Source organism: Arachis hypogaea, chromosome 20 (assembly GCF_003086295.3).
Source record: "Arachis hypogaea cultivar Tifrunner chromosome 20, arahy.Tifrunner.gnm2.J5K5, whole genome shotgun sequence".
Taxonomy (NCBI): domain Eukaryota; kingdom Viridiplantae; phylum Streptophyta; class Magnoliopsida; order Fabales; family Fabaceae; genus Arachis; species Arachis hypogaea.
This window is the reverse complement of record NC_092055.1, coordinates 21,365,427-21,380,058: the sequence shown is the minus strand read 5'-3', so window position 1 is coordinate 21,380,058 and position 14,632 is coordinate 21,365,427. Positions and strand designations below refer to the sequence as shown.

Here is a 14,632-nt window from a genome sequence, read left to right as displayed (position 1 = left end):
AATTACAAAGCTCCCTGGATCCTGCATCTTCTCAGGAAGGTTATGTTGAATAATAGCACTACATTCCTTAGTTAACACCACTGTCTCTTTTTCCTTCCAATTTCTCTTGTTAGTTAATAGTTCTTTCATGAATTTAGCATAGAGAGGCATTTGCTCAAGCGCCTCAGCAAAAGGGATGTTGATCTGTAGCTTCTTGAAGACTTCTAAAAATCTAGAAAATTGCTTGTCTTTGGAAGCCTTCTGAAGCCTCTGAGGATATGGCATTTTAGGCTTGTACTCAAGAGACTTTGGCAATGTAGGATAAGTATCAAGAGAGACTAGGAATGGGTTATCTGCACGCCTAGGAGGGACTTGCCCCACCTCTTCTTTCATCTCCTCTGGAGCTTCTTATTCAACTAGCTCCTCATTGACCTAGGGGTGGCAACACTACCCGAACCCGCGGGTACCCACCCCGCCCCTACCCGCTCGGGGCGGGTAATTACCCGCCCCCGCACCGGGGCGGGTTTTAACGGGGCGGGTTCTTGTGCGGGGCGGGGCGGGGTCGGGTTTAGGTTGAACCCGCCCCTACCCGCCCCGGTATATATAATATATATGTAAATATATATATTTTTAATATATAATATACGTAACATATATAAAATAATTAGTAAAATGATTAATAATATTATATCATATATAAATTTTTACTTTAATTTATATTATGTATGTAAATGGTGGTTATATAATTTTTAAAATTTAATTTTATTTGTTGGATTTAATAATTATAGGGGCGGGTAGGGGCGGAGCGGGTACCCGCAGGGGCGGGTTAGGGTTTAACATTTTACAACCCGTGGGTAGGGCGGGGCGGGTTTGATGCGGGTTTTCTGTAGGGCGGGGCGGGGTCAGGTAGAGCAAAAACCCGCCCCTACCCGCCCCGTTGCCACCCCTACATTGACCTTAGTCTCAGAACCAGTCACTTTACCACTTCTCAATTGAATGGCCTTGCAGTCTTCTCTTGGGTTCACCACTATATCATCAGGAAATGTACTTGGAAGCCTCTCAGGTATTTACTTGCTCAACTAGCCCACTTACACCTCCAAATTTCTAATGGAAGCTCTAGTTTTCTGCATAAAATTATTTAGTAGTGCTTCCCAATCAGTGTTCTTCTGGGGCTGAAAATTTGCCTGCTGAGGTGGTTGTTGCTGATGAGACTGAAATTGGTTGTTATTCGGATTGTTCTGTTGAAAACCACCCTGAAAAATTATTGTTAAAATCATGGGATCTCTGAGGTTGCTCTCTCCACCCAAAATTTGGGTGATTTCTCCACCCCTGATCATAGGTCTTAGAGTATGGATCATTATTGGAGTTTCTAGGAGCATTCCCCATATAATTGACCTGTTCAGTAGAAGATTGAGCATAATCATAATTCTCACCTTGCATAGAGCTACCAGTCATGTCATAAGGGGCCTCTTGAGGTGCAGTCTGAGTGTTGACAGCTGAAACCTGCATCCCACTCAATTGTTGAGTAATTAAATTCATCTGCTGAGACAAAAATTTGTTCTGAGCAAGAAGAGCATCAAAAGCTCCAAAACACCTTTCTTCTGAGGAGTCCCAGAGTTTACAAGATTCCAGTTTGATGAGTATAAATATTGGTTGTTAGTAATCCACTTAATAAGCTCAGTAGTCTCCTCTGGTATCTTCTTCATGTGCAATAAACTACCTGCAGAATTATCTAAACACATCTTGGACATTTCACATAAGCCCTCATAAAAGATATCCAGCTGAGTCCATTTAGAAAACATGTCCGGAGGGCATTGCCTAATCAGTAACTTGAATCTCTCCCAAGCTTCATAAAGGGTTTCACCATCTTTCTACTTGAAAGTCTGAACCTACACCTTCAACTTAGTCAGATTTTGTGGTGGGAAAAATTTAGTCAGAAATCCAGTGACCACCTTATCCTAAGTATCCAGACTCTCTTTGAGTTGAGAATCTAACCACAATTTTGCTCTATCCCTCACAGCAAATGGGAAGATCATGAGTTTGTATACCTCAGGATTCACTCCATTAGTCTTCACAGTATCACAAATCTGCAAAAAATTAGAAATAAGCTGATTTAAATCTTCCTAAGACCATCTCCAGTAGGGAACTCATCCCAGTTCCTGTTTATGGCCCACCTGTCATAAAAAGTAACTCCACATCGACTTTTGCATCATAAACAGTAAATAAGAACTCAAAGTATCTCTCTCTTCTCCATTAGGAGGAACTAACTTTAGTCTCTGTTGTGGTCTCACTTAATTAATTAATTAAAATACTTAAAATAAATGTAATTAATTTTTTTCAATAATATAATTTAAATTTATAAATTTAAAAATAATTCACTATTAAAAGATATTAATATTAAATAAATTCATATATAACAATAATACACAATATATAATTCGGGATTACACTAATTTGTAAAATTACTTAATAAAAAGAAAAACATAATTAAGCTCTATAGTTGACGACAAGCATTGTGAAATTGCCATATGTGTTCAATTAAGTCCTCTTTCAATTATCTATGCTGCTGCCTATTTCGAAGATGGGCATTTCTTTGGAGAAATTGATGGTATGGTGCAAAATCTTCTTCTCCCAGCTGAGGTTGTGATAAGCCATTTTCGACATCATCATACTCTAAGCCTTGAGAAAAATTTCTTGCATAAGTGTCTCTTTCATCCTCAACAATCATATTATGCAATATAATCATTATGTTGGCAGTTTCTTCTTTTTCCAAAAGCGATTTGGACCACGTATAATTGCAAAGCGTGCTTGCAACACTCCGAATGCTCGCTCCACATCTTTTCTTTGCCCTTCTTGGTATTGTGCAAATAACTTGCGTTTCTCCCCTTGTGGATTTGAGATTGATTTGACAAATGTGACCCATTCAGGATAAATACCGTCTGCTAAATAGTATCACATAGTGTAATTGTTACCATTAATAGTATAATTTACCTTCGGAGCACGGTCATTTAGAATATCATCGAACACTGGAGAACGATCTAACACGTTGATATCGTTATTTGAACCAGAAACTCTAAAGAACGCATGCCATATCCAAAGGTCTGAAGATGCTACAACCTCAAGTACTATGGTTGCAACTCCACGATAACCACTCATGTACATACCTTTCCACGCCTTTGGACAATTTTTCCATTGCAAATGCATGCACTCAATGCTACCCAACATGCCAGGAAAGCCACGACCCTCCGCCATTTGTAGCAGGCGTCGAACGTCATTTGGATTTGGTTTTCGCAAGTATTCATCCTCGAACACCGAAATGACACCTTCAACAAATTTTTCCAAGCATTCAATTGTAGTGCTCTCGCCTATGCGCACATAATCATCAACAGCATCAGCTGCTGCGCCATATGCTAACATTCGTATCGCAGCGGTACATTTATGGAGTGGTGACAAGCCTCTTCTTCCAGTTGCATCAACTCTCTGTGGGAAATACCGATAGACGTTTGAGAGAGTGTTTAGTATCCGAAGGAACACATGTCTTCTCATTCGAAATATCTGTCGGAAAATGTTAGCATTATACATCGGTTCATCTGCAAAGTAATCTTGAAAAAGGCGATCATGTCCTACTTCTCGATCTTTGTTGATCCATCTATGAGGAGTTGGGATAGAGCTTCTATCGAGATCTTCTTCATCTGAATCTTCAAGTAAATACTCATCGATCCAACTATCTATGAGTGTGTTATCTTGCCGTCTTTTTTTGCCATACAAAGCCTCATTAAACATATCATCAAAATTTCTAGCCATATCTAGAAATGTAATTTTTAGTTCTCTTTCGAGGTGAGAAAAAAGAGTTGAAGTGGAGTTGCAAAGTCCTTGATAGTTGATATTTATAAGTGTGTCTACAATAAGTACCTACTCCTCAACGGCTAGGTTTACAACGGCTACTTAACGGCTAGTTTTGCAACGACTAATTTTGCAATGGTCACTTTCATGAACAATAACGGCACAATAATATTGACTAATTTAAAAAATTACATCGGAAATAAATAAAACAAACTACATCACATACCAGTAATATGCAATAAAAATAAGAACATACTACATAACTCTACGAATACAAGGAACCATTAAGTAAACCACTTGGCGATTATTTTCTCACATGCAATCTCATGAAGAGCTTGTCATTTTTTCACTCATTGTAGATGTGTCAGCATTAAGTATTTGCATATCTGATGAGCGGATAATTTATACCCTTTTTGGCATTATTTTTACTTAGTTTTTAGTATGTTTTAGTTACTTTTTATTATATTTTTATTAGTTTTTATGCAAAAATTACATTTCTAGACTTTACTATGAGTTTGTGTGTTTTTCTATGATTTCAGGTATTTTCTGGCTGAAATTGAGGGACCTGAGCAAAAATCTGATTCAGAGGCTGAAAAAGGACTGCAGATGCTATTGGATTCTGACCCTTCTACACTCGAAGTGGATTTTCTGGAGCTACAGAAGCCCAATTGCCACGCTCTTAATTGCGTTGGAAAGTAGACATCCTGGGATTTCCCGCAATATATAATAGTCCATACTTTGCCCGAGATTTGATGGCCCAAGCTAGCGTCCAAAGCCAGCCTAAAACTTTCTGGCGTAAAACGCCCAAACTGGCACCAGAATTGGAGTTAAATGCCCAAACTGGCACCCAAGCTGGCGTTTAACTCCAAGAACAGCCTATGCACGTGAAAGCCTCAATGCTCAGCCCAAGCACACACAAAGTGGGTCCCGAAAGTGGATTTCTGCACTATCTGCACTTAGTTATTCATTTTCTGTAAACCTAGGTTACTAGTTTAGTATAAAAACTACTTTTAGAGATTTATTTTATATCTTTTGATCACTATTGATCTTTGATCAGTTTTATGCTATCATAGACCATTGTACACGTTTGGGGGCTGGCCTCACGGCCATGCCTAGACCTTTTTCACGTATGTATTTTCAACGGTGGAGTTTCTACACCCCATAGATTAAGGTGTGGAGCTCTGCTGTTGATGAGCGGATAATTTATACGCTTTTTGGCATTATTTTTACATAGTTTTTAGTATGATTTGATTACTTTTTAGTATATTTTTATTAGTTTTTAATTAAAAATCACATTTCTGTACTTTACTAGGAGTTTGTGTGTTTTTCTGTGATTTCAGGTATTTTCTGACTGAAATTGAAGGACTTGAGCAAAAATCTGATTTAGAGGCTGAAGAAGGACTGCAGATGCTGTTGGATTCTGACCTCCCTGAACTCAAAGTGGATTTTCTGGAGCTACAGAAACCCAAATGGCGCGCTCTCAATTGCGTTGGAAAGTAGACATCTAGGGCTTTCCAGCAATATATAATAGTCCATACTTATCCCAAGTTTAGACGACGCAAACTGGCGTTCAACGCCAGCTTTCTGCTCTATTCTGGCGTTAAACGCCAGAAACAAGTTGCAAAGCAGAGTTAAACGCCAGAAACAAGTTACAAACTGGCGTTCAAATCCAAGGAAGACCTCTACACGTGAAAGCTTCAATGCTCAGCCCAAGCACACACCAAGTGGGCCCGGAAGTGGATTTTTGCATCATTTACTTATCTCTGTAAACCCTAGTAACTAGTTTAGTATAAATAGGACTTTTTACTATTGTATTTACATCTTTTGATCATCTCTGGTTAGTCTTTGACTAATTTTATGTTTTGAGATCACGTTTAGGGGGCTGGCCATTCGGCCATGCCTGGACCTTGTTCTTATGTATTTTCAACGGTAAAGTTTCTACACATCATAGATTAAGGTGTGGAGCTCTGCTGTTCCTCATGAATTAATGGAAAGTACTATTATTTTTCTATTCAACTCAAGCCTATTTCTTCTCTAAGATATTCATTCGCACACAAGAACATGATGAATGTGATGATTATGTAATGCTTATCACCATTCTCACTTATGAACGCGTGCCTGACAAACACTTCCGTTCTACATGAAAGCAAGCTTGAATGCATATCTCTTAGCCTCCTGATCTACGATCAGAGTCTTCGTGGTATAGGCTAGAATTATTGGCGGCCATTCTTGAGATCCGAAAAGTCTAAACCTTGTCTGTGGTATTCCGAGTAGGATCTGGGAAGGGATGGCTGTGACGAGCTTCAAACTCGCGAGTGCTGGGCGTAGTGACAGACGCAAAAGGATTACTGAATTCTATTCTAGCATGATCGAGAACCGACAGATGATTAGCTGTAATACCCGATCTAACCGAAAATTAATTAAATAATAAGTTAAATAGGAGCGAATATGGTTGGAAGATTTGGCAATTGGAATTTGATAATTTAAATATGATATTTGGATTCAGTGAATTTTTCCGAGTCGAAAAACATAGTTTTCTGCGTAAAAGTGCGTAGTGGAATTTTGACCGGCAGTACCGGCTGAGATCTGTCTGGTACTACAGCTGAGAAAATTGATTATGAGTAAATAAGATTAAGAAATGAGAAATTATAATTAGGGAAGGTAGAAATATTTAAAGTTCGATTTAGTGCGCTAATCTTAAAGGTTTTGGCCCAAAGTTGGGCCAACGGACAAAAATAAGTGAACCGGGCCTAAGTGGGCCCAAGACCCAACATATATATACATTAGTTATGAGCATTTCAGCTCATTTTATCCTAAAAAGAAGGGTTGGGGCGCTGAAATTGAGAAGAGAGAAGAGAAGAGAGAAAACCTAACTCCCTTTGATCTTCAAACCACCATAACTTGAGCTACGGAGCTCCGATTGGCAAGCCGTTTGCGGCCACGCGTCGCTCTTCTCATCCTCTACAATTCTATCTAAGTTTTGTGGTGAGTATTCCATTCATCTCTGCCCACTTTTCGAAATTCTCTACTGTTACACGTTTTTGGGTAGTTAGTATTGAAATCTTGTGATTTTGGGTGTTTAGGGATACTCCAACATGGATTCTAAGCGGGTTCTATCCCTACTTCATATGGGCTGAGGTAAGAAGTGCTCAAAACCTTGTGATTTGTCATTTTTATGAGCCCTAGGTTGATGTATGTATGTGATATTGGTTGTGTTAGTGTATTTGGTGATGTTGGTGCTCAATTGGGAGATTGGTATTGCTTGAGGAGCTTTGGTGAGGCTTGGAGCTAAGGTTGGTGAAGACTTCCAAAGAAGAGGCTCAATTGGTTTGGCTACAAGAGGTACGGTTTAAGTTTCATTTAAGTACCGTGTGTTGTAATGAGAATTCCTAGGCTAGATGCCTTTAGGATTAAGTTTGGATTGTGTAAATGGTTGGTACTAATATGCATAGTTGGTATGTAATGTGAATTAATAATTGGGTTGAAAATTGTGTGGCCTTGTATGCTTGGTGTATTGAGAATTTGATGTACTGGGTAATGAGTATTGATTTGTGGTTTATGCATTTAAATTGTGAATATTGGGCCGGAGGCCGTGAATTTTGGGCCGGAGGCCGGAAAGAGGTAAGAAAGGTAAGTCGATGTGTGCATTGTATGATGGCACAAGTGATTGGATGAATTTCAGATAATGAATATATGAATGATTAGGTTGGTTATTGAATAATAAGGTTTGATGAGTTGAAGTGTGGAATTTGGTAATTTTGGGTGAAATTATGTAGATGAGGTATGTTTGGTTTGGTTGAGATATATTATGTGATCATATATGTGATTATGATTATTGATGCCTTGATGGTATGATGATGCATTAGAGATATGTATGTTGTGATATATGCTTGAGGAATGATTAAGGTTGATTTGTGGATGAAACCACGTGATAGTGAGTATAATATTGATTATGTATAATGATGGTTGATTGGAAATGGTATTATTGGAAATTGGGATGAGGAAGGATGTATGACATGATATTGTGTTTGTCCTTTAGCCATTTGATTGAGAAGTGTTAAAATGGTTGGATGTGGTTTTTGGAAATTTTGGTAAAGTGTCAATGTGTGAGTTGAGGATGGCTCGATGTTGATTTTGGTACATTTTGTTTGATTTCAAAAAGGGTTGAAATTGGCATGTTTTGGTTGATTTTGAAAATAGTTGAAAATGACTTGTTTTGAAAATGGCACCTTGTGGTTTTGTATGAAAATATGGTTTTTGGGCATATTTTGATGGGACATAACTTGGACTACGGATCTCTGTTTTGTGCCAAATTTGTTTAGAAATGAAATTGGATCCGGGATGTCCATGCCGTTCGAAGAACGGGTGAAAAACGATTTAAAATGAGAGAGTTATGTCCGTCGGAAGATTGGGGGTTGAATCTGTAAATTCTGCAGCTTTTAACTTAGAAAATTTTTAGCAGAACGACCTTCCGCGCGTAGGCGCACTTGGCGCGTACGTGCCGTTCTTCAAGAAAGCACCATCCACGCGTGTGCGTGGTGTGCGCAGGCGCGTCGATGCGCTGCACCAAATGCCCAGCCATTTTCCCGAGAGTTGTGCCAGTTTTGTGCCTGGGGCACAAAGGTATCCGCGCGTACGCGTGGTTGACGCGTGTACATCGTTTGGCTATTTTGCAACCCGCGCGTCCATGCGTATGACGCTTGCGCGTTGATGAGTTTTGTGGCCATCCACGCGTGCGCGTGGAGTGCGCGTACGCGTGGCCCTGTTTTCATGCCAAAGTTGATTTTTGAGTTTTCAAAGCCAAATCTCATACTTCTAAGCCTCCAATCTTACCCCTTATGTATTAAATCATTATGATATGCCTAGCAATGAGAAAGGAGCTAGGGGATGTAGTAACTTGCGAGTGAAGCAAGGGGAAAGGTTATGATCAATGATGATCAAAAATGATTATATGAGATATGGAGGATGACGGTGGAAGTACCGTGTATGCCATGAGCCGAAGGGCTATATTTATTGATAAATGGCCGGTTCTTGATTGAACCATGAGCCGAATGGCTGAGTTATTGCCGGGTTACGGTAAAGCCATTATTGTTTATGGCTGAGTATAATGCATATATGATTAATGAATGAATGTGTTAAATGGATAATAATGAAAAATGTTGAAATGTGATGTGTGACCCCGGGTAGTAGGCAGTGGCGTTGTCCACTTGCTCCGGGTATGAGACGGGAAAGGATGTTTATGATAAATGAGTTTAATTATGGAGTTTTGAATAAATGTGTATTTGCGATACCTGGGTAGTAGTAAGGGTGGTGGTTCATCCCGCTTGCTCCAGGTTAATGTTTGAGATTTGATAACAGTGATGATTGTTTCTAAACTGAATGAATGTATGTTTTGAGATCCTGGGTAGTAGCAAGGGTTGTGGTTCGTCCCACTTGCTCCAGGTCAGAGATTGTGACGCCTGGGTAGTAGCGGCAGTAGTGGTGAATCCACTCGCTCCAGGTTGAGCTTTTAAACACCCGCCTGGGTAGTAGCCGCAGTAGTGGTTATTCCACTGGCTCTGGGTTGAGTGGGTAGTAGCAATGGGGTTGTAGCTCAAACCTACTTGCTCCACGATGGGTGTTTCTGTCCAATGGTTAGCTACCAGGACATGTCGGGTTGGCTATATAACCGACAGATGATATCATCGGCCATAGGGCAGGCATTCATCATTTGCATATGTTTGAATTGTTTGGGTTTGCCTCTTTGTTTTGGATTTCTACATCATATATGCCATGTTACCTGACTATATGCTACTTGTTCTACTTGTACCATATTTGTGTATTACTTGCCTGTATTGCTTGTGTTTGTGCAATTGAGAGGCCCCTCATGCTGATGTCGGTGGGTGTTGAGGGCTGTTCTTGAGGAGATGAATTGATGATGCGATTGCATGATGATGATGATTATTGAATAAGATAATTAGAGCTCCCTGGGTAGACGCAGTGATGTGGTTTCACTAGCTCCAGGCGAGGGTATGATGTATTGATATAGAATTGCTGAGGCAGAACAACTGGTGATGGTTTTGCTTATGATTCTGAGTCTGATTCGTGGAAGAGTCAGCGAGTTAGGAAACATGTGAAACATGAATTAAATTTAGCACTCCCTTATGACAGTTGCCTATTCATGGGTTAGCGAGAACCTAGGATGAATAATTGGCAAAGAAGTTTAGGATGCTTAGTGAGTTTTTATTGCAGTACATTGAATTTATTTGGCACTTTTACCGTACTGGGAACCCATGGGCCCGGGGTTCTCATTCCGTATATATCTCTTGTTTTTCAGATACAGGTCCAGGTGCTCAGAAGTGAGTTGTGGGTCGTCTGAGAGACGTCGAAGATCTTTATTTTCTCTACTTGGTGTTTTGCTTAGAATCTCTCCACCTTTGTTTTGGAAAGATTATATTATGTATTGAACTCTTTTGAATTGCCTATAGAGGCTCTCATGTTTCCTTTGGGAGAGATTATGATATACTGTTTTCAACTACTATCATACTATACCCTAGCCGGCCTAAACTTCGCGGGTCGCGACTAGTGGCTATTTACTTATGTTATAAATATCTATCTGTTATCTATCTCTCAATCTCCTCTATGCCTTGTCCGTATATCGTTTTTGGCTTCACGGTTTATCTTTTGTTGTCGAAACGTGAGTGATACGTCTTCGCGATTTTATTTCTACTCTTTTTAGGCTTCTCGATTAATACTCCTTTCGAAATTACCTATATTTATTTATTAAAAATCCACCTGAGAGTCGTACCACCGTAATATCATTAACTTATGACTCGAGCATAAGGATTTGAATATTAGGGTATTACATTAGCCGTGCGGTGACAGCGCATTTGGACCATTTTCACTGAGAGGACGGGATGTAGCCATTGACAACGGTGACGCCTAATATACAGCTTGCCATGGAAAGGAGTATGAATGATTGGATGAAAGCAGTAGGAAAGCAGAGGTTCAGAAGGAATAAAAGCAATCTCCATACGCTTATCTGAAATTCTCACCAATGAATTACATAAGTATTTCTATCCTATTTTATATTTTAATTATATTTTAATTATCAAATCTCCATAACCAATTGAATCCGCCTGACTGAGATTTACAAGGTGACCATAGCTTGCTTCAAACCGACAATCTCCGTGGGATCGACCTTACTCACGTAAGGTTTATTACTTGGACGACCCAGTGCACTTGCTGGTTAGTTGTGCAAAGTTGTGACAAAGAATTAAGATTATGAACGTGCATATTAAGTTTTTGGCGCCGTTACCAAGAAATGAACGATCACGATTTCGTGCACCAAGTTTTTGGCGCCGTTGCCGGGGATTGTTCGAGTTTGGACAACTGACGGTTTATCTTGTTGCTCAGATTAGGTAATTTTATTTTAATTTTAAGTTTTTGTTTTTATTCTTTTTATTTTCGAAAATTTTTTAATAATAATAATAATAATAATAATAATAATAATAATAACAACAATAACAATAACAATAACAATAACAATAACAATAACAATAACAATAATAATAATAATAATAATAATAATAATAATAATAATAATAATAATATTATTATTATTATTATTATTATTATTATTATTATTATTATTATTATTATTATTATTATCTATGGCTTCAGAATTTTTAAGAATGAATTCTAGAGTTTTTCACGATGATCTGTTGAAGTCTGGCTGGCTGTGAAGCCATGTCCAATCCTTTGGACCGAGGTTTCAACTATCATTAGAAGAGCTTCTTTGTCTTTCTCAGCAATTTAGCTTTTGTATGTAATGATCTGCTAAAGCTTGTCTTAGCAATTTAGCTTTTGGACCGGAGCTTTCACTGAAAACTTGGCTGGCTAGTAAGCCATGTCTAATTCTTGGACCGGAATTTTAGACTAACATTGCATGATTCCTGGAATTCTCATTAGAAATTTTGAAATCCTTATTTTTCTTTTTCAAATTAATTTTCGAAAAATCCAAAAAAAAAAATTAATAAAATAAAAAAAAACCAAAATTTGATGTTTCTTGCTTGAGTCTAGTGTCAATTTTTAAGTTTGGTGTCAATTGCATCTTTTTAATCTTTAATGTTTCATTAAAATTTTCGAAAAGTCATGCATTTGTTATTCATGATCTTCAAGTTGTTCTTGATGAATTTCTTTGTTTGATCTCTAAATTTTTCTTGTTTGGTGTCTTTTCTTGTTTTTCATATGCATTTTAGAATTATTAGTGTCTATGGAGTAAAATTTTTTAAGTTTGGTGTCTTGCATGTTTTTCTTTTCTAAAAAATTTTCAAAAATAAGTTCTTGGTATTCATCTTGATCTTCAAAGTGTTCTTGGTGTTCATCTTGACATTCAAAGTGTTCTTGGTATTCATCTTGACATTCAAAGTGTTCTTGCATGCATTGTGTGTTTTGATTTATAATTTTCATGTTTTGAGTCTTTTTGTTGTTTTTCTCCCTCTTCATAAAAATTCAAAAATAAAAAAAATATCTTTCCCTTATTCTCTCATAAATTTTCAAAAATTTGAGTTGACTTTTTCAAAACTTTTTAAAATTTAGTTGTTTCTTATGAGTCAAGTCAAATTTTCAATTTAAAAATCCTATCTTTTCAATTTTTTTTAAAATCAAATCTTTTTCATTTTTCTTTCATATTTTCGAAAATTTAAATTGATTTTCAAAAATATTTTTCTTATTTTATTCCATATTTTTCAAAATCTTTACTAACAATTAATGTGATTGATTCAAAAATTTTTTGAGTTTGTTACTTGCCTATTAAGAAAGGTTCAATCTTTAAATTTTAAAATCATATCTTTTAGTTTCTTGTTAGTCAAGTAATCAATTTCAATTTTCAAAAATCAAATATTTTTAATTTCCAATTCAAATCTTTTTCAAAATGATTTTCAATCATATCTTTTTCAAAATCAATTTCAAAATCTTTTCTAACTTCTCACCCTTTCAAATTTGATTTTCAAATCTTTTTCAATTAACTTCTTGACTTTTTGGTTTATTTTTAAAGGTTTTCTATTTCAATCGTATCTTTTTCAAAACCACCTAACTAATTTTCTCTCTCTAATTTTCGAAAACTCCTATCCACTTTTTCAAAATTTTTTCTAATTAACTAATTGTTTTAATTTTTTATTTTAATTTTAATCCTTCTTTTAATTTTCGAACTCTACCTGCATTTTAAAATAAAAACAAAAATATTTTTCTTTTATTTTTAAATTAAATTCGAATTTTCTCCCTCCTCTCTTATTTCCTTCTATTTATTTATTTATCTACTAACACTTCTCTTCTACTCATAATTCAAACCCTATCTTCTTCTCTGTGTTCGAGTTTTTCTCTTCTCCTCCTTCTATTCTTCTCCTCTTATACTCACATAAGGAATCTCTATACTGTGACATAGAGAATTCCATATTTTCTTTTCTGTTCTCTTCTTTTTCATATGAGCAGGAACAAGGATAAGAACATTCTTGTTGAAGCCGATCCTAAACCTGAAAGGACTCTGAAGAGGAAGTTAAGGGAAGCTAAAGCACAACTCTCTGGAGAAAATCTGACAGAAATTTTTGAAAAAGAAGGAGACATGGCCGAAAATAATAACAATGGTGGAGATGCAAGGAAGATGCTTGGTGACTTTACTGCACCAAATTCCAACTTACATGGAAGAAGCATCTCAATTTCTGCCATTGGAGCAAACAATTTTGAGCTAAAGCCTCAATTAGTTTCTCTGATGCAACAGAATTGCAAGTTTCATGGACTTTCATCAGAAGATCCTTTTCAGTTCTTAACTGAATTCTTACAAATCTGTGATACTGTTAAGACCAATGGGGTTGATCCCGAGGTCTACAGGCTTATGCTTTTCCCGTTTGTTGTAAGAGACAGAGCTAGAATATGGTTGGACTCTTAACCTAAAGATAGCCTAAACTCTTGGGATAAGTTGGTCAGTGCTTTCCTGGCCAAATTCTTTCCACCTCAAAAGATGAGCAAGCTTAGAGTAGAAATCCAAACCTTCAGACAGAAGGAAGGAGAATCCCTCTATGAAGCTTGGGAAAGATACAAGCAACTGATCAAAAGGTGTCCTACTAACATGCTTCTAGAATGGAGCATCATAAGTATATTCTATGATGGTCTGTCTGAGTTGTCAAAAATGTCATTGGACCATTCTGCAGGAGGATCCATTCACCTAAAGAAAACGTCTGCAGAAGCTCAGGAACTCATTGACATGGTTACAAATAACCAGTTCATGTACACTTCTGAAAGGAATCCTGTGAGTAATGTGACGCCTCAGAGGAAGGGAGTTCTTGAAATTGATACTCTGAATGCCATATTGGCTCAGAATAAAATATTGACTCAGCAAGTCAATATGATTTCTCAGAGTCTGAATGGATTGCAAGCTGCATCCAACAGTACTAAAGAAGCATCTTCTGAAGAAGAAGCTTATGATCCTAAGAACCCTGCAATAGCATAGGTGAATTACATGGGAGAACCCTATGGAAACAGCTATAATCCCTCATGGAGAAATCATCCAAATTTCTCATGGAAGGATCAACAAACGCCTCAACAAGGCTTTAATAATGGTGGAAGAAACAGGTTTAGCAATAGCAAGCCTTTTCCATCATCCTCTCAGCAACAGACAGAGAATTCTGAGCAGAATCCATCTAGCTTAGCAAATATAGTCTCTGATCTATCTAAAGCCACTCTAAGCTTCATGAATGAAACAAGGTCCTCCATTAGAAATTTGGAGGCACAAGTAGGCCAGCTGAGTAAAAGAGTCACTGAAACTCCTCCTAGT

The 14,632-nt window shown here is 37.4% G+C and overlaps 1 non-coding gene and 1 pseudogene across 1 annotated transcript; one reads left to right on the top strand and one right to left on the bottom strand.

Moving 5' to 3' along the window:
• The first annotated feature begins 1,774 nt into the window (after nt 1–1,774).
• Nucleotides 1,775–1,870, top strand: LOC112787087 (small nucleolar RNA R71; annotated as a pseudogene).
• Nucleotides 1,871–13,825: 11,955 nt separating this feature from the next.
• LOC112787549 (small nucleolar RNA R71) lies at nt 13,826–13,933 on the bottom strand. Its single transcript, XR_003194956.1, has one exon. It is a non-coding gene; the product is annotated as a small nucleolar RNA R71 (small nucleolar RNA).
• Between the last annotated feature and the right edge of the window lie 699 nt (nt 13,934–14,632).